We start from the raw sequence: 23,985 nt of genomic DNA, 5'->3' as shown, positions 1-23,985 counted from the left end.
ATGAAAAAAAGAAAATGAATCATGTCTATTGGTAAGAAAGATTTAAATGGCTGATGCTGTGCAGCAACATACTGTTTTCTGTTTCTAGTTGCTTAAACTTCATTTCAAGCATCTGCTCCCTGGCATTCAATCAATTCCAAACACTGATTAGTGTTTGTCAAAGCACAAAGAGAGGGATTGAAGTAAACAGTTTTAAATAAGTGAAATAGTGGAAACTACAAATAAACAAATATGCATAAAACTGGGGCATCAAGCCATTACTCGGGATGGGGGAGAGGAAAAAACAGAAGTTCTACTTTTCTCTGTAGTTGTATATTTATTGTACATATATTTCTTAAGAAGAGTTATCCACTTCAGTTTACTTTTCATAATTTAGTCCTATTCCATACCAGTAGAAGTTTCACTGATGTAGCGTGATGCCATGAAAATGTGCTTTCTGCTTTGAAAAATTGCTATTTTAACTGACTACTCAAAAATGAACAAAATAATTTTGTGATAATAATTTTGGTTCTCTCCTCTTTCTTTGAAGGAATAGCTTATTTGAGATTAATTCAAGATGAAAGAAAAATTCAGTTCTGACAGTTTAAAACAGTTCTGACTGTTGACATGGGACTTTTCTAAAGTGACTATGAAGTTTGTGATTGGATTAATGGAATGATCTTATCTGCATCCTTAATACATTCTTTCAGTCTAGTATCTTCCTTTTAATTTTTTTATTTTTCTCTTTATTTCCCAGAAAATGAAGGCCAGAGAAATTCTATCTTTCCTATTTCAAAAGGATAGGACAAGCGCAATTTATTTTGGTGAATTGGTGTAGAATCATTCTTAGATTTTTTTATTGTCATAGGAACATCTTAATATTCTTCCTTTGAATATATCTTTCCTATGTTGTTGGTGGAGATTAGTAGTGTTGTAACCCTACTTAATATCCCCAATGACTTTGCTCAACATGATTTATTTTGTGTAGTTTCTATACTAAGCTGTTCTTATTTCAGAGATTATCAAAAACAAAAGAATTACACTGTTTCGAGCACCTAAGGGATTTAAGCATTGTATTCTCTTTCTTAAAACATGTTTTGCTGCACTGGAGTTCGGCAAGAACAGTCTTTCCATGAGCCAGAACTAAATAGCTTGTGCTACTGGATTTGATGATTTCAGCTAATACACAGTATTGGGTAGAACAGCTTTTTTAACAGTATTTTTGTAGTGAAGCACACTCATTTTAAAAACTAATCTTGTCGTTTTAAGATACAGGATGCAGAAAGACACAATCAACTAAGATTCCTGTTTTTTTCTACGAAGAACTAGCATTTCATTTTCCTTTGTATGCAACAAGTTGGCTTTTCTTGTCACTGTTGATTTTTCTTCCTTTTTGTTTTGAATGTAGAAACAGTAAAGACACGGGCTAAATGTAAACGTAGAACTGGCTCTTTTCAAACCTCTTAGGGAGGACAAATGTGTTAAGATATACAAAGAAAAAACTTTGCTTCAGATCAACTTCAATTTTCAGCCAGATGGAAGGACAACTCTTCCCTGTTCTGGTAAAACTGCTGATTGATGCCCAGTAGGGCAATAGGGTTGAATCAGTATTGAAAAATAAATGTTATGTCCTGGAATAGATTGTGGTCTTAGCCTTGTTCCAACTATTGTCAAATTTGGTTTAGGATCAGAGATCACTCACTATGCATTTATGAACAGATTGGAAAATATTTATTTGTGATAGAAAGAAAAAGTAAGGTAGTAAAAGAGACCACTGTGTTAGCTGACGTGTCCTCTTTGCTTTGGAACTGAACTCAATCAAGTTGCATTGGGCTTTTTTTTTTGTTGTTGTTGTTGATCCAATTGCACAATTCCATTACAGTAAGTTTTCCATCTGTGTGAGATTGCTATACCAAACTAGATCATAAGCATTACTAAATTCAAATATATTGCATCATCTTTTCCCCCATGTTTTCTAGGAAATTTGTCTTTTAAAAAGTAAAGAAAAATATTGTGATTAAAACCTCTTTTTGACTAACAAACTTTAGATGTTCATTGTTAATTATATTTGAGTTGTTTACAAACTGATTACTTAAAGATGTATCACTATTAGGTGAATATTTTTCCAGACATCAGTGCTACATGTGCTATTGACTCTGCACCTCCTTTAAACTTCTCTCTTTCCCTTCCTATCCCTACAAATGGGTACAAGTTACTTTTAATTTTTTTTTTCTCCTGTGAGTCCTTATGAGTCTTCCAAGAAAACTGCCTAAACTAGTTGCTTTAAGTGGTTCTCATCAGGCACACAGAACATTAGAGATCTAATTTATCTAAATGTTGTTAGCTTGTTCTTCCCCTAACATGACCTCCATTCTTTCTCCCTTATTCTTAATTATAAATGTTAAGTATTTGATCTCAATTAACATCTTTATATAGAATAAAGCAATGAAATGGAAGCAGCAAGAAAATTTCAGCTTTTTTTTGTCACCTGCAATACTTCACTTTGCTCCATTAAATAACAAGTCCTTCTTTTTCCCATTTCGTTATTGGATTGAATGCATTTCAGAGCACTTCTTGATTGCCTTTTATGTTTTCTTCCAGCTTTATAACTTTTTGTGCCATTGTCTTCTCTGCTTATCTCTCCATCATGTGCTATTCTTCTAAGTGGCTTTTTAGCACTATGTCCTTGTTTCCATTGTGTACAACTGCCTATCCCCCTCTCCCACTTCCTGATCACTGAAGCTCCTGATGGAGGATGTCTTACTACATCCATCACCTATTCTCTATAATGGAACTTACTATCATCAGACTTTGCAGTCTCATTATAATCAGCTGTTCTCCTGCTCTATGACAAAAATAAAAAATCTATTATTAAAAGAAATGTGAGAAGAGATTGCAGGAAGTAAAGGCTAGTAATTCCCTAAATAGTATAAAGTAATAAAATACAAATGGTTACACTAAAAAAATCTAGAAAACTATGTATGAGATACATATTATTGTAGCTTTTGTAAAATAAAATACATCAGTTATTATCAGTAAGCATTGTTGTTATCAGTTTGTGTGTGTGGAAGTAGCCTTGTTCATAGATCATGCTTTGCAAAGTGGCTTCCAAATATATGGAAAAGAGCTGAGAACACAGAAGATGACAGAGATGACAATTTGCACATTAAAAAATTGTCTGTGAACATCATCTTTTTCAAAGATTGAGAGAGAGCAATAACCTGGGTGATCCTGTGGAGAATTCAATCCTTGTTTCCCCATAGGAATTTATTAAATCTCAACTGGTTGCATCTGAACATGTAGACCTTCCAGCCTTCACTACTGATCAAGTCCTTCATTTGATATTTGAGCTTCATATATTGAAACCCAGGAGCAAATAAGTGTTGAAAAAAGTTATTTTTCCATGCAAATTAAATGCTGAAATTATGGTGGCAAATCTTGTACTTGTATGGTAAAATAAAGCAATAACCAAAATAAATAGAACCTTGATGAGATGGGAAGATATGTTAAAAACAAACAAACAAACAAAAACAACCCAACAACCCAGAGAGTAAAGTGGGGAAAAAAAATAAATAAAGCTTAGGTGCCATTTAAAGGAAGGTAAAGTCAATTCTACATCCAACTCAGTAAAAAAGATGTTCTATATCATATGTATTCTAATTTATATATGCCAGCATTGTGTTACTTGATCACTTACTTGATCAGAATGATTGTTCCTAATATCACCTGACACCTGAGGGTGTCATGGGAAAAATCTGTTGAAAGGTAAGGTGACTGAAGATTTTTCAGTGCAACATAAAACATAACATGAGTTTGTTGCATTAGTTAAAGCATTTTTGCTGCCTAGATGCTTCAATTTTTATTTTTTATTTTTATTTTTATTTTTTTTAAGAATTAGAATGCATGGATTGTAGATACTAAATATGTTTATTTTTCATGCTCATTTTTGTAAAACTTAGCTCTGGTATGAAGTATGTTGGACTGATAATCCTTATCTTATAACAGCATCATCCTGTGAGCATCAATTCTCCATTTTTAATTCAGTAAGTAACTTCTCACTCATGTTGTTCAAATACAAATTATTTCCCACAATGGCATAAGCCCTTCATGGCACAGAACATCATGTTATGTGGATGCAGCATTGTTGATACTGTTATGCTGTAAAAATATTTAAAAAATATGCCTATCTACATAAGACTAACCATTTCCTTCAAAATGGAGGTAGCAATCACTGAAGGGGCCAAGGGACTGAAGAAATAAGGAAAGCTTAATGCATGAATGTAAAATCTTTTCCCTTGTCTGGATCATACCAAATGAAGACAAAATGCTCCGGGCCGCATCCAGGTTGCACTGAAAGCAATGTCTCCTGTGTATTTCCATGGGAACTACAGCAGATATGAAGAGCACAATAACACTATTAGAACAAATTCTTAGCTACAAAACACTATTTTTAAACATATTCACCGCCATTAGCTATGGATTTTCAACAGCACTGAACAAAAGCTAGCATTCCATGCTCATAAAAAATTGCATCAATGCAGTTGACCTACTGTTGCCACTGCTGAAATGCACCACACACCACCTCGCTCTGCTGACATCCACTGTTTGAACTGCATCAACATTCAGCAGGCACTGATGACTGTCAATGAATGCCATTTTTTCTGCATGGAGGAATTCAGTGACACATATTTGCTTCATATTTTCTTCTATAGCAGATGCAATCCTGCCAGACTGCCCCTCTTCTGCAATCTGTGGCACAGCAACAAAATGTACTGGAATATTGGTGGGAAGGTTTATCCTCTACTACCATATCACAACATCTGTCTCTGATGCTTTGAGCCAATATAATAAAACAGGAGGCATTATTCTTGGAGCAGCCCTTGTATAGTATAGTTTATGTATATAAATAACAAAACATATTTCAACTTTTAATACTTTTTATTAAAATACTTTTTATTAAAATGAAAAGGAGAGCATTAAAAACGTAAAACTAGTGAGATATTTGACCTTGTTTTTATGAAACCAGTGCATCAGTCTGGTTCGATGGCAGTGGTTGCAATTCTTAGCCAGTTCTCAAGATGTTCATCACGAGATTTTTGGTGAAACTTTTTTCTCCCTGTGTTTCATTCTTGAAAAAAGTTGTTAGAAAATGTGTGTGCTGTCAGAAAGCAGTGACATGAATAAAGTGTGATGGTGTAGTGAGACATTTTTCACTGGTGAGATCTTATAAAAGTCTAGTAAAGAGACATAATCCATTTTTTAGTTGAATATCTGATTGCAACTTTATACTTTCCATTTAAAAATGTTCAGGTTGCATATGTGAACTGAAAATATAATCTCAAACACACTACCATAAATAAGTAAATACATAAACCCTTTTCATCAGTCTGGAAACCTATTCTCAATTCCTTTATCAAAGCAGAAAGCAGGACTGAGTATTTTTTGCTGTTTTTAAGACTGTGTTCAGCCAGTGTATTAAATGCATGAAATTATTTGCAGTGCTAACTTGAGTTAGCCTGAACTGAGCCCTTCCTATGTCCTGATTTCAGTAGGTACATTGTTAATAGCACACCAACGTTGCTGAGTGACAGATGTGTTCAGTGGAGGATGTGCCACACAACAGGTTGTGCATGGTCACTTGTAGCCCATGAGCTGCAAGTTTGGTTTTAAGGTTTTAGGCTGATTGCTTTGGTTTATTGCATCATCAGTTGCCAATTCAGAATTAGAAAAGAGATAGGAATTACAAAGCTCCACTGTGTACTATTTTTAAACAAACAAGCAGTCAGCTAGAACCCAAATGTTGCAGGAGCCATAGCGGCATCATGAAAGATCTCAGAATGCACACTGGTTTTAAGTCCTACCCTGTTTCAGCTGACAGTGTAACCATAGCTGTTGAATAAATAAAGAATTAATTATCCTTATTCAAATGAACAAGACGAGAAAATAAATGAATGAGCAAGACTCTGAGGCAAAAGGTGAAAAATAATAATAATAATAATAAAAATTGCAGTCTGACTTCAAAGCAAAGGGCTGATACAAAATTTGGGTTTGTTTTCTGGTACTGTAGATTTTGAGTAGAACTAGTTGCCATTCCACATATGACCACCAGAGGATCTACTTTCAATACTGCAAAATATTGAAATATGCTAATTTTGCTGATTATTCAGTTTGAATTGCTATGAACTCTCAGCTATTTTAAATGTCCAGAGGCACTGCTCCACACTCTATAATTGGCTAGTAAATGCCGTTATCACCTGACAATTCCAATCTTATATCACATCACCTTATTTCCCCTAGTTGTCTCATTTTCCTGGCTCAGTGGTCAGTCACTGTTTTAATTGCTGAAATTCTGCCACAGCAGACAAAGCAAGACTTTGAAGAAAGTCTGGTAGAAGAATTACCCTGACTCCACAGAATCTGTGCTTGTGATCATGATTGTCTCCAGCTGAGAGGCTGTTAAATGTGAGAGAATAGGATGGATATTACAAGAGGGACTAGCAAATATTAAAAGCTGGAAGGGAATTAAAAAAAAAAGAAGACGAAGAGAGGAGAGAAGAGGAGTGGAGAGGAGGAGAGGAGAGGAGAGGAGAGGAGAGGAGAGGAGAGGAGAGGAGAGGAGAGGAGAGGAGAGGAGAGGAGAGGAGAAATCAGTTTGAAATTTGTAGGAATGAAAGATTCCTCTTGAAAGATAAAAAAGTGTCTAGTAGCTCCTACAAAAATCAGCTATTCAATGCTGATCCAGTGCAAGATAGTGTGGTACAGAGTACTTTCTGTAACAGAACTGCTCATTGTCTACCCACACCACAGCAGCTAAGGGTGCTTGTAACTTTGTCATGTCAACTACTATCTGTTTCTGATACTTCAGTCTGACAAAATCCTCAGGAATGGACATGATTTGGGGAATAATTTCTCTTTGTTTATTTCTTCTTCTTTTTTTCTTTTTCTTTTTCTTTTTCTTTTAATCTTTTCCCTCTTTTCTGAACTGGTGGATGAACATTTTCAATTAGGAGAACACCAAACAGAAAAATTATTCTCCATCCCACCCCTTTTTGTTCATTATCATGAATCAGTATCAGCAACTCATTCTAAAAGCAACTCTGCAGAGATATCATCTGCTCACTAGTTAAAAAATTGCAATCAGAAAGGGGACATGAATGTGACTCAAGAGGAGCTCCACTGAGAGAAGAAATTCCTGAACTCTTAGCATAACAAACTAAGCTTTGTAAGAAACTGTGATGAGAACCATTTTCACACAATCAAAGGAGCATAAGAGGAGCAATGGCCATTAGGGGAATCCCAACAGCCAGAAGCACAAGACCTCCTCATAGTCACAGACCTCTCCAGGGGTGACATCTACTGCCATGAGTCAGCAGGAGACCCTGTTCTAATTTCTTCACAGTCTGAGGGGTAACTACTGGAGGTGAGGGTTCTTTATGAGATATCAGTGAAGAACATTTGGGGATTTTACAACACTTATTTTTGAGAGTTTATGAAAAGAACAGAAGATAAAACAGAAAATGTAGCTGAGAAAAATCGATTTATTCGTAAAGGGGAAAAATTTTTTTAATTCTCTGATAAATTAAAAAAAAACTTCAAATTTACATTTTAGGTCAACCTGATGCAAAATTTGTTTCTTAATGACTTAGGTTATTTAACTCTTTTTTTCTTAAAGGCTAGTTTTGAAAGGAAAACTACTACATTTAAAATGCAATATCACAAAGAGTTATTTTCTTGCTTATAAAAAGTTTTAAACACGAAGTCTTGTTCAAATTTGATGTCTTGAATAAATCTGTTCTTATAATTTTGAAATTAAAAAAAAAATCACCTCTAATTTTCTTTAGTCAGTTCAAAATATTTGAGTTTTTTTATTTGTGGAAGCAGTATTGTCCTATTTGCAATGGAATTATCTGTGATGTTGCAATAATCTAAAAAATTTCCTTCTATTCCCATGCACATTCCAAGTTGAGAAGTCTCAAAGGTAGTATTTTAACTCCTAGAAATTATGTCTTCATAGAGAAGAAATACATCTTGATGGGCTTCCAAATCCCCGAAATACATTTTATCATATAGAGGAAATAGGGTGGTAAAGATGGAAGCATACAGATCTTGTGCTCTGCTAGCACAATTCAAGCAGTCTAGGAAAAAAAATCATTTTTATTTTTATTTAATACAAATTCATACCGTTTTATTAGCCTTCAGTACCTAAAAGCACAATAAACTAATGTCTTGGTTGGATCCACAACCAAAGTAAACCAGCCTAACATTTTTGAAGCTATCGGAATAGTTACCGTTAGAACTGATTTTATTGCACTGTGGTAAATTTATCATAATTCTCATTGGTTGCATAGGGATGTGATGATCTCTGCTTGAAACAAATATTGGTGCTTAATAACATGGGAGGAGTGCTGTGCTTTTATTTCCCTCTCGGTTTTGTCTTTTTTAGTCCTGACCTCTTGTGAAACCAGCTCACACCATGCCCTCAGGCTTGACTTATGCTGGAATCTGTGTCTAAGAAAATGTACTGGAGGGGGTTATTTTTACTTCTTAAAAGTCTTGTAATATGTTCAGCTTCACCATGAAGTGATACAAAAGTCAGCTCCTCTTTGCAGAGGAAGGCAGTGTCCACTGAGCTTTTAAAAGTCTGGATGAGTTTTCTCCACTCTCATTTCTGGATCTGCTTCACCTACTAGTGACACTGGGCAGTTAGGACGAAACAGCCATGATCCTCTATCTTAAAACTTGGTGGCATGACATATACCGTAAAAAGACATCCCTTACAAGAAAACTGTCAATTCAGTTAATATTTCCTTAAGTGACAGAACTTAAGCCAATGAAATCTGGTGACAGTACTCTAATTTCTGTGTGGTAGAAAGATTTTGGTTTCATTGAAGATGATTTGATTTAGAAGCACGTTTTGCCTTTTATTTACATAGCCCAGGCCTTAGACAGATTCAATATAGCAGTTTCCCAAGAAGTTGGATATATGATGTGAAGGAGTCTGTCGTTAACCTCCTTATTCAGTGAGGTGCCATTTTCACTGAGACTAGTCACTTTGCAAACATTTCATTCCCTCTCCACATATAAATATGTTTTGTTTGTTTAAAATGACAATAGGGGAAATGCTACTAGTTTCATCCTCGGTGTCTAGCTTTAATAAATCCCACCCTTGTCTCAAAATTTTATTATCAGAACAAACTGAGGAATTGCTGTAGACCACTACACAAATAGGACAAGGTGACTGGGTGCTGAAACTTCAGAACTAGTTTGGATCAGAAGTGCGGGGCAAAGATCATTCTGCACTAATAGGAGCAGAAGAGCTCCTGCAGGAGCACAGTTGCCAGTATCCTGTTATGGTGGAGGTAGGCCGCAGTAGCACATGCTGGCAGATGGGAGAAGTGGCTGTTGTAATAACAATTGCATCAGCATAACTGTACCATAGTTTCCCAGCAATATCTTGGATCAGTAGAAATATCTTTCTCATTCCCATTACCATGCAATGTGTTCAATTGTATAAAAATGTTTAAGCTCAGTTACTCAGATCAGGAATTCAGATTTTCTGCCTAATACTTCTGGTGCATGATGATACACAAAAGCCCTACTTAAAAATCTGTTATTTTGGAGTTTCTTTATCTTGCTAAAGCAGGAGGCCCACACATGATAAAAAGAGAAATAGTGTAGGGGGGTGATGCTTGACTGTTCTTTCCAAACTTAGACTGCAGGTGAAACTTTTGATATTAAAAAAAAAAAAGACTCAAGGTCAAATAAAAGGGAAAGAAAAGAAAAGAAAGCTTCATTGGTTATAACCAAATATTGTAAGAACTGTGGCAGAGGGGAGGAAGTACTTGTTCAACAGCTTCTCTCTCTTGACAGGAGCAGGACAGAAGTTTTCCACTGCCCATGTAATTTTCAGCTCACACCAAGCACTTTGTAACTCAGTACATCATACTGTAAAAGGAACAAAAATAGGGTCAAACTTCATACTGCATTTTTGAATTATATCATTCCCAGTGAGGTGAGTGCCAGCTTCACAAGTAATACATGTACAGAGCAAAGAGCTTTGTCCTAGACTAGAGAACATCCTAAACAGCCTAGAGAAAAGTGACGTTAGACCTCTCATATAATAGAATTGTAAGCCATTTTAGATAGAGTTAAATGTTTTTACAAAATAACATCTTTTCCATCTTCAGGAAAGCCCACCCTTGTCAGTGGTCTTGGCAAGCTCCAAAACAAATAAACAAACAACAACAACAACAAATAGAGAGAAAATAATTTCAAAGCTCATTTTTTATGGATGTTGTTTGGGAGTTAGATCACATAAAATAAAGATGCTGGACTCTTCTTGTTGGCTTACTCTGGATAGCTCTTTAGTAAGGTGGGCATCTACACAATACAACATGCACCAGGATCTGTAGTGTTTAAAAGCACTGACTTTGAGTTTCACAATAAAATAATCTGACCTAAGCTTAACTCTGTAAACAAACTTTGGCAAGATATCTACTGCATCTTTTTTTTTTCTTTTATATTTGTACCCAGTGAACCTGTTATCACTTCTTTTTTTCAGCCAAATTAGACAAATTATTATTAGCCCCAAGACCTAGGTGAGAAAGAACAAACTCAGTACCTAATAATACTATTAGGAGCTGAAGGCAAGCAATGGCTTTCCTGGAGTCAGACCTCTTTTCAGACTGAAGTGTAACAAATAACACTGTTTAAAGCCTTTTCGGGATATGGTCTCCTGGGTTTCTCTTCTATGTTTTCTTGATTTGTAACATGAGTCCAAGTTTACTTCTGCTACAGCTTTGGAAAGCACTACTGGGATAATGTCCACTAAAACAACATGAAAGAGCTGCAATGTCAGCCCAGGCAATTAATCCAAGAAAAATTATATTCCACAGCAGTAGCTGGTGACAGACTGTCCATTCCTTCTTCTCCTCCTCCTCTCACCTACTTTATTTGGAACAAAACTGTTCAGAAATTACTAGAGCTATTGTAAAAGTATTTCCATTTCAATAGTACTTTACTGCATCATTATTTATTATTTTGACTTAGTGAAAAACAAGCTTATTCTAAACTCTGAGGAAGTGCATGAAATAAAACACAAGTTAGAGACAGTTCCAAAATATGAAAGACTTCTGGAAGTACAGAAAATGAGATCTTGCTCATCAACCCAAACAACCTACTCATCCTGCTTTTTCAGGAAGAACTTGGTAAAAAAATGTCCTTTGTAGTGTGATGTAGAGGTCAACTAATCCAATTTTTGTGGAAGGATAGGAAAAGCAAGTTCTTGAGTTCAGGACCTTTTGTCTGAACACTCTGCATCATCTCTTCTCAATTGTATTAGGTTCTGTTAAAACCCTGGGCAATGTCCATTGTCATGTTTTTCACCTAAAAAGAAAGAAGGAAAAAGAAAGCATCAAAGGTAATCTTTCAGAACTTCTAGATTAAGCACTTTCAGGTACAAGGAAATGGTTTGTTATAGAAAATGATGCTTATGAATTAAATATTATTAGCTCAGAACCTTATTTGTGCTTGGAAAATAGCTGGATATCCCAAAATTAGAGATTTTGATTATTATTTGTATTATGGTAACACCTAGAGGCCAGAACCCTACTGTGCATTGCACTGCACAAATGTACACAAGGGGTTGGTTATTGCTTTGAGGACTATTATACAGATGCAAAATGAAAGCAGCAAATGGATAATGCAGGAAAGTGCAGAACAAGAACATGCAAGATGGTGGTAGTTAATCTGAAAAGAATGACTTCATTGACTCATTTGCTGGCCTCTATCAAAGACATCCCAGGAGTGACTTGGAACAGGCTCATGGGACCACAGACATACTGCAAGAAATGCCATTGAACATATGCTTTATTATATGCATTTATCACCATCCCTCCCTGTCTTCACATTCCAAGTATTTTGGTAAGACTGTCTTCATATGATTAGCAGTAACTGACAGATTATAAGGAAATAATTTGCCTGAAGTCGATAGTCTTTTATGGGAGTGATTAACATGGGATTTGCATGTGTCCTGAAAACTGAGAATGTTTTATTTCCATTTTTTTATTTTCAATGTTCCCAACATATTTACATAAAAACTATTGATAGCACTGAGTAATCCTGGAATGGCTTTGCCCCATTTTTCTGCCTCTTGGTCTAATGAACGAGTTGATAACAGAAAACTGTTATGGCTTAAAAAGATACAGCAAACTTATAGACAACATTACTAGTGTTGTCTGTTTAAATTTCACAGCAAATTTCTCTTACTGTCTGCTGCAGAATGTTATAAAATCTGACAGTGTCTTAAGACAGGGGATCATATTCGAGGGTTGAGTGTTACTATTGGCTACGGTTCAAGCACTGAGCCTACTTTTGAGGGAGTTTATTAATGTTAGTGAGTATCTACTTCTATTTTTATAAAACAGCTGTGAGAGCTTCCTTGGAAGTGGGTGACATTTGGCTGGTCAGCTAGCAGTAAAAGAGTTGCAAGTTTTATGATATTTATCCATGCCAACAGTTTGCTCTCGCAGCAACTATTCTGTGGAGCATTATTCTTCTTGTTATCAGTGGCACTGGACAGCTTTCTAATGCCTCCCCTGAATGTTTTCCAAAACAATCTGGTTGGCTGGGACTACACAAAACTTACGTTTGCCAACTGCTGACCCATCTGTGGTGCCTGGCACATGTTACTTCCTTAACTTGGACAGGCATGAATTGGAAACCGCAGCCCACAGCTTGGCAGAGCAATCAGAGCCATATCATGAACAGCTTTGTGATGGCACTGGCTTTTCATGTATCATCTTTAAGTCCCACATCATATGCTTGTTATAAAGAAGCAATAAAAGAGCAGGATTAAAAACTTGGTGTTAAAATGTAAAGACTGTCATACATATGTAACAGGAACCAGAGAGTTCCTGACTGCATGTCCAGCTCCTCAGAAGTCCAGTAATGCTCTCTCATTTCACTCTTCAAATTCTCAAATTTCTCTCATCTATTATCCACTCTGAATTACATTTTTCTATTTGTATACTGTTACATTTCTACTATACACAACTGATAGATTCTTCCTTCTACTTCCACACAAAGTGTTTTCAGTGGCAAAGTCACTATGAAATATACAATCCCAAATCTTGAGAGATCAGGTAATTCCTGGTAGCCAATAGCAGAAATATATTTTTAGCTTCAGTACTTCAGTCTTAGCCTATCTCCAGCAGCACATTTTATCCTTGTTTATTTTTAAATAATTCTTTTATGTGTAAAGTGAGAAGAAACTGTCAGATGACAAGACAAGACCTAACCCAATTAGGGTTAATTTGACAAGTGAAAGACTATCAATAAGAAAAGTTATATTTTTATCACAGATAATTGAGGGTTACTGACTGAGCAAGGGCTTCTGGAATCAAACCTGCTAAGGTCTGGAGAAGACCAATATGCTAATGTATATTGAAATTCAGGTAGCAAACCAGTGGTGTACACTGTAAAGATGCTAGGATATGATAATCTTCAGTGATGTTTTGCTGCTGGTGGAAAGATAAAATTTTCTTCATCCATCAGCTTTCCTATGCATATAAAGACAATTGCAGCAGACATTTGACAACAAAGGCTCTGCATCTGAATGTTATTTTTCCCATTTTGCTCTTTCATAGTTTTCAAATTCTCTTCCATCTTTACCAGTCACAGACAGCAATTTAGTGCAGAGACCAGCATGGCTATCCCACAGTCCCTCAGTGAAAGTACCAGCCTTCACCTTCGTGCTTTTCTGTACTCACTTCAACTGTGAGTTGATGATGTTTGCAGATTAACATCCAGGCCAGCTCCAAGACTCTACACATTTGGATCCAGCCACTTTTGTTTTCCTTCAGCAGTAGTTTAAGTTTGCATCTTCATTCACAGCTATTTTCAGTGCATAATCTTGCAGTGTTTTGTACAGAAGCTTTTTTTTTTTTCTTTCTGAGAGCCTTCCTAATGCTTGTGTCTTCCTAATATTTCTGTAAATATTGATCAAACCTTACATGCAGTCTGAACAATGTGTTATTTGTATTGACTGATAACTTATATACCAAATTCTGTCTTTATAGAATCCAAGTGAATCCATTTTCAATGTCCACACAAAGACAAGTGGTAAATTATCTTATATGAATATAAACATTTTTTCATTGAGAATTTCACAGTTCTCATTCCTTATGATTGCTCTTGTAACCTAAGGAGCTCTTTTCTTCAAAGTAAAAGGTAATGTCTGCAGTCACAAGTCCAGAACCATTTAACTAAGTAGTAATACTTGTAGATTTATCAATAGACTCTGAATTTTTTTTCATTTTACATTTAGCATACACACGATACAACATATTTCCTAATATGCAGAGAACTAAACACACTCTCTTAACATTTTTCTTTTATTAAATCAAAATTGTTTTAACTTGTAAATATTCAGAAATGTGGAACTTTGTACAAGTTTGTCACAAGGGAAGTACTTGGATTATTAATTGCCAAAAACACAATAGTTTTCACCTCCATGGTGAAAATGTAAACCTTGGTGGTCAGCACTCTAATGAAAGACATGGACTCCTCATTCACTGCTGAGAGGGGACACACGGAGCAAAATTCTGTGCCAGGCCCTCCGAGGTTTAGCTGCTCAGAGAGGCTTCAGATTGTGGCCTAATATTTGTCCTGACACTACAAGTAAATAAATACCTTGGCACAGAGCCTAGAGCCTGTCAACACTGCCCCTGCTGCAACCTCCTGTTCAAAATACAGAGTTCTATTTATCATCTTTTCGTATAAATCCTGTTCAGAGGAAATCACCTAGGACATATTTAATTTCCTTCCTTGGCTTCTTTATGATGTCACTTAGATAAACCCTGTATCCAGAGAATCTCACTGAGAGCATTAGGCCAAAGTAGCTGTGAAGGTTGTTACTTGTCAAAGTAATTTAATTTATAATGACATGTTTCATAGTTTGCCTGTACAAAGTCAGCTTAAGCAAATAACTTCTGTGCTATTTCTCCTAACAGCTAAAATACAGAATAGTTGCAGCTGCTGTTTAATGAAACATTTCACAGTCACAAGGATTTTCACACTAGATTGGAACCCCAATGCTGAGTCATTTTTTCTCTGTGCTGTATATATTCCCAAGCATTCTTCCTAAAAAGTGGTGAAACACTACCAAAAATGTACTGTGAGCAGGAAAGCAATTTTTATTTTTATCTTTGCACTAGAAAGAATTGTTGAGCATTACAGGAGTAGAATTGGATGTATTTTGTGTAAGTGGAGGAACGTGGGAAAGAAAGATGGAGGTAACAACAAATAAATTATGGATGAGATACTGAAACTAAAGACTACAAAGAGAAGAAAGAGTGGTAATCCAGGAAAGCAAATCAAGTGTTACCCCGAATGGAGGAAAAAAGGACAAAAAGATTACGTTTTGAGAGGTACAGAAAGGAAGGCAAGTCCTAGAATAGCAGTGTTCCATGTTATTGAAATCTATGGTCCTGGACATCCTTCCACTGGATTTGAGTACTATAAGAGGTGACTTTCAGAACACAGAATTCTGTATAACTTCAACATATCTTAGGTGACCAGGTGAGCAGGGTCATGGGCTATCTCTGGACAGCCATTTGTTGCCTAGTCTAGACCATACATGTCCACTCTGCTAGTTTCATGTTTTTATTGCCCTCTTTTTAAAATACTTTTTCACTAAACATATTTAAAAATAAAAATTTTGTTACTTGTATACATTAAGTATGTTATATATATTATACGCAGTCCAAGACAGTACCATTTCATTCAATGTGTCCCAGGAAAGCGAAAAGTTTGAACACTCATGGGACAGTCTATTTCTTTAGAGTATGAAACATACATTGAAGGACCTGGTGTGGAAGAAAACAGGCAGTACATGAATAAGGAGGTGTCTTTGGATTGTCCTTCTGACTTCAGAATCTGTGAATATCTTTCTGGAAAAGAATAGTTCTCTGGTTCTTAATTTCTACCTTTTGTTTGGAAAGCATTTAATTTTTTAAAGTGACAGAATAGGGATTTTTCTTCTTTTCTTCTTTTCTTCTTTTCTTCGGAATGCTAACCTTTCAAAATCAACAGGGAGCACAACATAACCCAGTATTTCAATCCTGTTTCACCTCTGATGGCTATTTATAATGGCTGCTCAAATAGGAAATTTGCTTCTGACCTTTGAAGCTGGAATATACTTGAAATTCATGACTCACTGTGCTCTGTCAGCTCCTTTTCATGCATGCTTTTATATGTGGATTAATAAATATGAGTTTGGGAGCAAAAGTTCTACCAGTGAAATCTCACTCGTGATTTTGCTGTGAACACATTTGCAAAAAGTTCATCCAGAAACTGGAGGAGAACAATTTTTCACTTAGAGCGGTTTTGAATATGACATCACTATCTATAACTGACAGTATCAAGTACTTTTAATGTCAGAGTGACTCATACAACAAGATCACTAAAGCTTAAGTAACCCAGGGAAAAAGATTTTAATTATGGCTCTTTGTTGAAATATATTTTCATGTAATACATGACATGAGATAATAGTTTAGTAAGATAATAATTATAAGATAATTGTAAGATAATAGGTTAGTATTAGCCAGGAAACAATTCTGTTATTACAGTACACTGCATTACATCTTGTGTATTTCAAGAGAGACTTGTATATTCCAGACTATACAGAGCTCATCTTTGAGTTATGAAATGAGTTCAACAAACACGATCTTGCTCTACATCCACAAAATACTGCAATCAAACAGAAAGCATTACACAGATAATGTTAGGAAGACTTTGAGGAATAATGCAGTGCACTAAATCTTTTCATCCTCACAGCTCAGGCTAGAGCTGAAGCAGGGTCACAAACTACTCCTTAAACTGAGTCTTAGACTCTCTATAGCAGGTAGGAACAGTATTTCTGCCAAAGCCCAATCTAAGAATTTACCTAAAGTATATATTGATATGGTATATCGCATAAAAATCTGTATCGCATAGATAAAAATTCTCTATTAAAAAATCAAGCTATATTGTGCTAAGTGAAAGTACTAAGCTAAAATAAATTCTGAAAGGAATAGAAATTAAAATAGGTAATTGTATGTTAATTTGTAAGGTTGTATCCCTAGGTTTTTGAGATACAATGAAGGTAATTTAATGATACAAGTTTTGTGTGAACAGGTAAGCATTTGAGAATGGAATATTCTGTTACCTGAAAGCTGACAGTGTAATTGCTTCAGGAGTTTATCCATCACAACAAAATAATCTTTAGGCTCTGACTATACAGATAGACCTTAAGACACGTAAGAACAAAAATATCCATGATTCTGCTAACATAAAACTGCAAGACAAGACATATTTTTATTTTCACTTTTCTACGGCTTTGTCATGACACAATGAAGTGAAAATCAGTTTCATCTTTTGGGAAAAAAAACATCTTTTTAGAAAATAAGCAGACTGTCTTTCCTGTGAACTTGGATATGCATACAAAAAAAATGCTTCAATGTTTCTGAAATAATGGCAAGCATAATGCTGAGTAGCTGTAATTTCAGGTTTGCAAAGAACTTTTTTAAACAAGATTCAGTATAAGAATGATTGTGCCTGAAATGTTATTGCATCTTTAACATGCAAAGAACTCCAAGTGCAAGAGTTAGAAAGAAACTTGTCAACTGGAAATGGTTTCTGCTTGCATTGTTTCAGTTTAATGTATTAAAAACAATTTGTTTCACTCCAAAGAATTCAAAATTTGTGTTTTAGTTCTTTAGGTTTGGAAAAGGAAACTTTAAATAAAATATTTTTTTCCAAATATATTTTTACTTGGAGCCAAATGACAGATCTCTATTTGCATTGAACTCAGCAGCCTTTGGACGAAATGCTGTTTTCTCTAGGGTAATATAAATCCAGCTGGGGCTTTACCAAATACTAGTAGGGTCTCATTTCAGCTGCAATCAGGTGAAGGCGCACTTAGAGAAAAATTATGTTGCAGTTACTGGTATTGAAGCCAGAACTACCCTCTTATCCCTAGACATGGGTGTGCATGTGAAAACTCAGGCAGAAATTATCTGCTAGTTTGAGAGACAATATCTATTTGTTTTATCTGGAGTGCAAACCCACAGTGCTGCTGGTTCCATTAGCCCAGACAGACTTTTTTATATACCCTTTAATTCGCTTTCTGTGCCTCATGGGAGTGATACTCTGACTGAAGTGCCCTCAGTCTCGTGTTGATCTTATTCCTGTGTGTATAAAGTACCGACATTCAAAACTGACTGAAATGAATATCAATGGCTCCAGTGGCTATTCTAGCTGGCAGCTAGAATATCTGTGTATGAGACACCACCAGATTTACTTACAGCCAAATCCATGCAGGGAAAGAAGATTCCCAAGCCCTTGGAAGAGGTCTACAGTAATATACTGGTGGGGCCATATGGGCAAGACTTCCTCGATCTCACTTACCAGAAGTATTTGATTTTGAATATATATTTTTTTAAATAATTATCAGGTCAAAGAGTCCCTAGGAATGATGCTTCATCCTGGAAGAAAAGGGTTGCTAGGGAGGTGGAACACCTGTGTGCAATGAGTCTTTTAATGATTTAATGTGAATTTGAAGAGCCTCAGTTAGAGAGTTTGAGAAGCCATCAGCACTCTGCCCTGCAGTGTTAACAGCCAGGTCACTGGGACACCTTTTCCCAGGAAGGTGGCAACCATACTGACCCTTGTCCTGGCTGCTGTGCATGATCTTCTCCTTAATTAGGTAAAACAGGCTGACAAATTTCTTCTCATTATCAACTGCAAGCATAGCACATATGGTGAATTAGAATCCAATATTTTACCTGCCTTTTCTAGTGTTCACTGAACTCTCTTCTTGACAAATAAAAAAAATCTCTGTCTGTACAGATGAATGAAAGAGGACAGAGGATCCTAAGCCACCTTTGTGGGCTGATAAACATTTGTTCAGAATATTTTCCACTTGACCCATTATTTTTTAATGAGTGGGTAAAATGTGCCTCCATGATAAAATTGACAAAGCCATGTATTACGTATTTTGGTGTTCAGTTGTTGATAGGAAATACTTGACCTAAAACATTAAGGACATATGGATAAAGGTGACCAAGACTTAATTAATTCTAAGCTGTAATGTATATTTGAGTCCTATAGGACTCAAAATCATTTTTAGAATGAACTGAGATAGATAGATTTATTTTACTTCTAGTTAATTTTAAGTTCATTTTCTAGCAACAGCATGTGAGCCAAACTGAGAGAAAAAGGAAACTTGAATCAATTTTCACACACTGTGTTATGCTACACAGTGTGCTGTTCTCTTGTATGAGAGCAGTATTTTTATTTTATCTAAAATGGAATATCTTTCAAATAAAAGGGACAGGTATTATGGGAGATGGTTTAGAGATTGTGGAAAGAGCTAAGCACCTTTAATTCTTGTAGAAAGAAAATTTCAAATGCTTGCAACAACTGCCCACTTAGGTGTGTAAAAATAAAAACTTGTTTGCACTGAAACAGGTTTAAAGTTTGTGTTGTTACTACTGAGGCACCACCACCAAAACTGTCCATCATAAGAAAAATCCATTCTTTTCTTTAAAGAATCAGAACCATTGCAAACAATGATTGTGTTAATCCTTTAGTTTTTCTTAATTTAGTTTATATGCCTGAGTTTAAAAGGTGTAGCCACTGTAAAAGAGTAACCCAAAGTTCCTTTTACTCTGCACACACAGCTGAAGAAATCACAGGTCAACAAATCCAGTTACGACTTGTTTCTAAGAGCCCACAAAGACTGCCCTATTTCTGCTTCCATGCTGTTTGCTCATTACATCGGATTGCAGTGCCCTGAGACCTCACTGGTGTTGGACAAACTATATACACACATATTGTCCTAATTCGTAGGATTTTGCAGTCTATTTGAGAATTGATGTGTAGGTATAATAAAAAGTGGGACATGATAAAAAAAGCAGTGATGGGAAAACTACAGAGACACTGTGGCTTATCTCACATTTGCAGAACTTGGTAGGTCTGATATACTTTAACATTTAAAGTAGGTTTAATGAAAGGCTCCAAACCTGCTGCCCTTGTGCTTTAGCTCTTCACACCCTTACTTGCTGCAACTTAACTTCCTTTAACCTTTAACTGTCATTCCCTTTACGTTGTATAACTTATCTTCATATTTTCCCTGGGTGTTGACTGCACTCTCTGGGGATACAATAGAGAAGACATGTTTCTGGTAGGGCTGCTGAGAGTTTAGTATTCTCCCATGCTGTCTGGAGGCCATAAAGGTGATATTTGAGACATGTCCACTCCCTGGGCTCCTTTCTGGTACACAACAGCTCAGATCTCAACTCAGCTAAGCACCAGTAACACCCTCTGCTCGAGAAGAGGGAAGAGGGGAAAAGTTCTATAGCTTCTGATGTTGGGTGAGATGTGAATCAAATACTTATGTACTATGGGCTCATAGCAAAGTGTCTTGATCAGTGCCTGGGCCAGGTGGCTAGACTTTATTTTTTTTAAGTCATATTTTCTATTTGTAATTTTGTGCTATCACCTAGTTACTGTAAAGGCTTACGCTTTTCTGGGCTGGAGTCAATGTAACATGATGTCTGTATGTGTAAACAATGTACAAATTCATAGAAAAATCATTTATGCTTTCTACTTGTTCTCCTAGAATGTGTTTCCCCCAAACAAGCACAATATTAGTTTGTTATATTGTCTAATTAAATATATGTATATGTATATACATATATACATATGATGAAAACTTGGTGGGTGTTATGCTGTGAGCTTTCCAAAAGCTGTCCACTGAAAACAATTCCTAAGAGATCAGACACAATAGGGCAGTCACTTAATGAGGTTTGTGGTATTAGTTGCTCATTGAAGAAAGAAACAGAGAAGAAAAGAACAAATAGACTGAAACAGCAAGTGCTTTCAGCAAAACTTTTAGAAACACAGATTGACTGTTGGTAGTGCAATTCTGTAGAATGTGGATGGTAGGTATGTTGGGTAACTGTTCTGCATTCAAAAAGAGCCAGGATTCCTGCAAGAAATGTTCCTATTGACACAAAAGCAAGAAAGGAAACTCCAGATCATTTTGAAATATTTCTGCAGAAAAGCACATTAGACCTAATGACTGCATACTGGGTGATGGAGGGCACTTATCTGGGAGAAAAATATTTTTTAATGACTTCATTTATTCATTTTTAGAAAACAGTAAAGTTGTCATGTTATAATCTCCCAGAGATACTCCTGGGTGAGCTGTTGAAAGGTAATTTCAGCACACCTAGGGCTCCAACACTGCAATATAACCTGTTGTGTCTTACTCCTTAATCATGCTGTGGCACTCAGAAATCATTCGCTGTAGCTGGCAAAACTGTCTTGCAATAACACCGTTATCGCAACTTACAATTTTACAGAAATTTTTACTTAGGCAAACACACTGAAATAGACTACAAAACATTCTAAGTACATTGCAGGCACTGAATCACCAAGCATTGTGAGTCCCTTATGATCCAGAAGTGTCTCTTATATAATAAAAATATATAACTTTTTCATAAGAAATTATCACTATTATAAAACATGCAGATGTTTCTAGCTTACATAAAACTGCCTTTTCCAAGAGATTGCACTGAGTTGTGGACTGAGATACAGAGTTTAAAAGACAAAGCAATACCTTACATCCACTTGGAGACTAGAAATCTACTATCAAATGATATATTTTGAAGAACATTTTAATGCTGGCTGTGGTAAAAATGCTTTCAACAGTCTTCTAAACTCAGTTGAGGTTTACTAAACTCAGAAGTGTATAACACAGGCAATTCAGCATGTAGTAGTCTTAATGCTGAAGGAACAGACATACACTTTGAGGAGGAAACTAGCTAATGATCTGTGATGGCAAAATATCAATATGAGTGGAAGGTTGTATCTGTTAATGGTAAAAAGCAAGTTTTATTTGCAAGGATTTTTATTGACATTTACAAAGGTTTCAAGATTTTGGGTAGTGCACATGAAGAAAGTTTAATTCTGTCTGTGCACCTCTGCAGCAATTGTGTTAGGCTTCTGCACTGTCGGATCGCATCTAAGCTGGTTGAGTTGGTCATTAATTCTTGGAGCTCATGGCTCAGAGCGCCCTCAGGGCACAGTGACCAACAACAAACTTGTCTCAGGGCACAGTGAATTGTCCTTGTTAAAATTATAGGGATGTATGTTTCATCTGACATAGTCAGAAATCAGGAAATATTTTTCCTTCTTTGTTGATTACATGCATTTTACATATGGTTTGTCATTACTATCTGTACAATAGTCATTATATGATTTTTATAAATACAAACAAACTGATTATGGAATCAGAGCATTTTACATTTGTAGATAATAATTGAACTTTGTGGATGAGATGGAAATTAACTTGTATCTTATATTACAGTCAGCATGAAGATATGATTTTATGTATGTGACATACTTGAGGTGTACTTGAGAAACTATTGAGTGTATTGTTCTTTGCTGAGTGAAATAAATCCATTCATCTTTGTTAACAGAAAGGATGACAGAAGATGACAAATAATGACATTTAGCATTGCTATTTAAAATAGCAATGCCTTTTTTCATATTGAAAGTTAAGAAATAGCATGCTCACTCTATTCTGGTTATTCTTAAAAACAAACAAACAAACAAACAAACACCAAAAAACAAACAAACCAAAAAAGCCTAACCATAATACTTTACATTTTGGATAAATGAAAGAACTTTGTTGCCAAATGACCTTCAGTGCTGGCTTAAAAACCATTATAGCATGAGTCCTGTTATCAGAAATTCCAGAACATGAATGACCTTGCTGGATATTTAGTATTTTTGGATCTAAGAATAGAAAGATCTAACTTGGAAATCAAAATTCAAAGCCTGAATTCACATTTTCAGCCCTTAGGAGTAGAGGGGAAATTGAAATGCTGTTTGTTTAATTTGCAAACTATCAATCTATATTCAGGAGCAATGTGGGATGCCAGCTTTCTTAGAAAAACAACTACACACAGGCAATGCAAACTATACATAAAGAAGCTGATAAAGCATTCTTCACATCAAGGGCCTTACTTTAAAATTCACAGAATTGGTGGCTGCAAGTCTCAGAGGTCCCGTACACCTCTGAAGCTGACACCTTCATCCTATATTCATCCTATCCTTGACACCTGTCACGCGTTATTAGACTCCAAACTGAGTCAATTCTTAAATAAATTTTGCTTAGGAAATGTTTTTAATGTTACAGGAAATATGGAATAGACTTCAAAATAGAAACTTCCAAGTATAATATAATCAAGATAAGAAAATGCCAGAGATCTGAAAACCAAATGGACTTATAATGAGGCAAACATGAGGAAGTTCTAGCAAGGACAGTGAGACAGATAGATAAATATTACTGATCATCCCATCCACAGGAGAGGTGTCTGTGTGGAATTTTATATGCGATTGCGTAGACCTGAAATGCTCTGAAGTCAAACTAATTTTAAAATAAACACTGTGGTTATTCATCTACATGACAAAGCAAACTCAGTCCTAGACTCTGGGCTGATATCATCCCTACATTCCTCAGCTACTGTTTTACTATTTTTATACTTCTCTTATTTCCCATATCTATACTTTTTATCACAGAATACAAAACAAGCAAACAAAAAACTCCCACTAAAACAATAGGTAAAGATCTGTAAGCAGCAAAGGAAGAATGCACTCTCATTTGGCTCAGGCAGGAGTTGTGGACTTTCAGTAGTAGTAACACATTTAGTGTTAGTGTATCTTGAATTTCCAGGTAGAGTCTTTGTACTTCAAACTCTTCAGGTGGTCCAGGACGGGAATGTTAGTTTAATAACAGGCAGAATTGATTTTCACTTCTTATCTGACCTAATCACCATAAAAATAATCTACATTACTGTCCATATGAAAACAAACATCCTTAATTATTATGAATATTACCATGAGATTTTTTAGAATTTTTAATATTTTAGTAGTTCTATATTAAAAATACCATGT

This window comes from Meleagris gallopavo, chromosome 2 (genome assembly GCF_000146605.3).
Source record: "Meleagris gallopavo isolate NT-WF06-2002-E0010 breed Aviagen turkey brand Nicholas breeding stock chromosome 2, Turkey_5.1, whole genome shotgun sequence".
Classification (NCBI taxonomy): domain Eukaryota; kingdom Metazoa; phylum Chordata; class Aves; order Galliformes; family Phasianidae; genus Meleagris; species Meleagris gallopavo.
Note: the sequence above shows the minus strand (reverse complement) of the source record.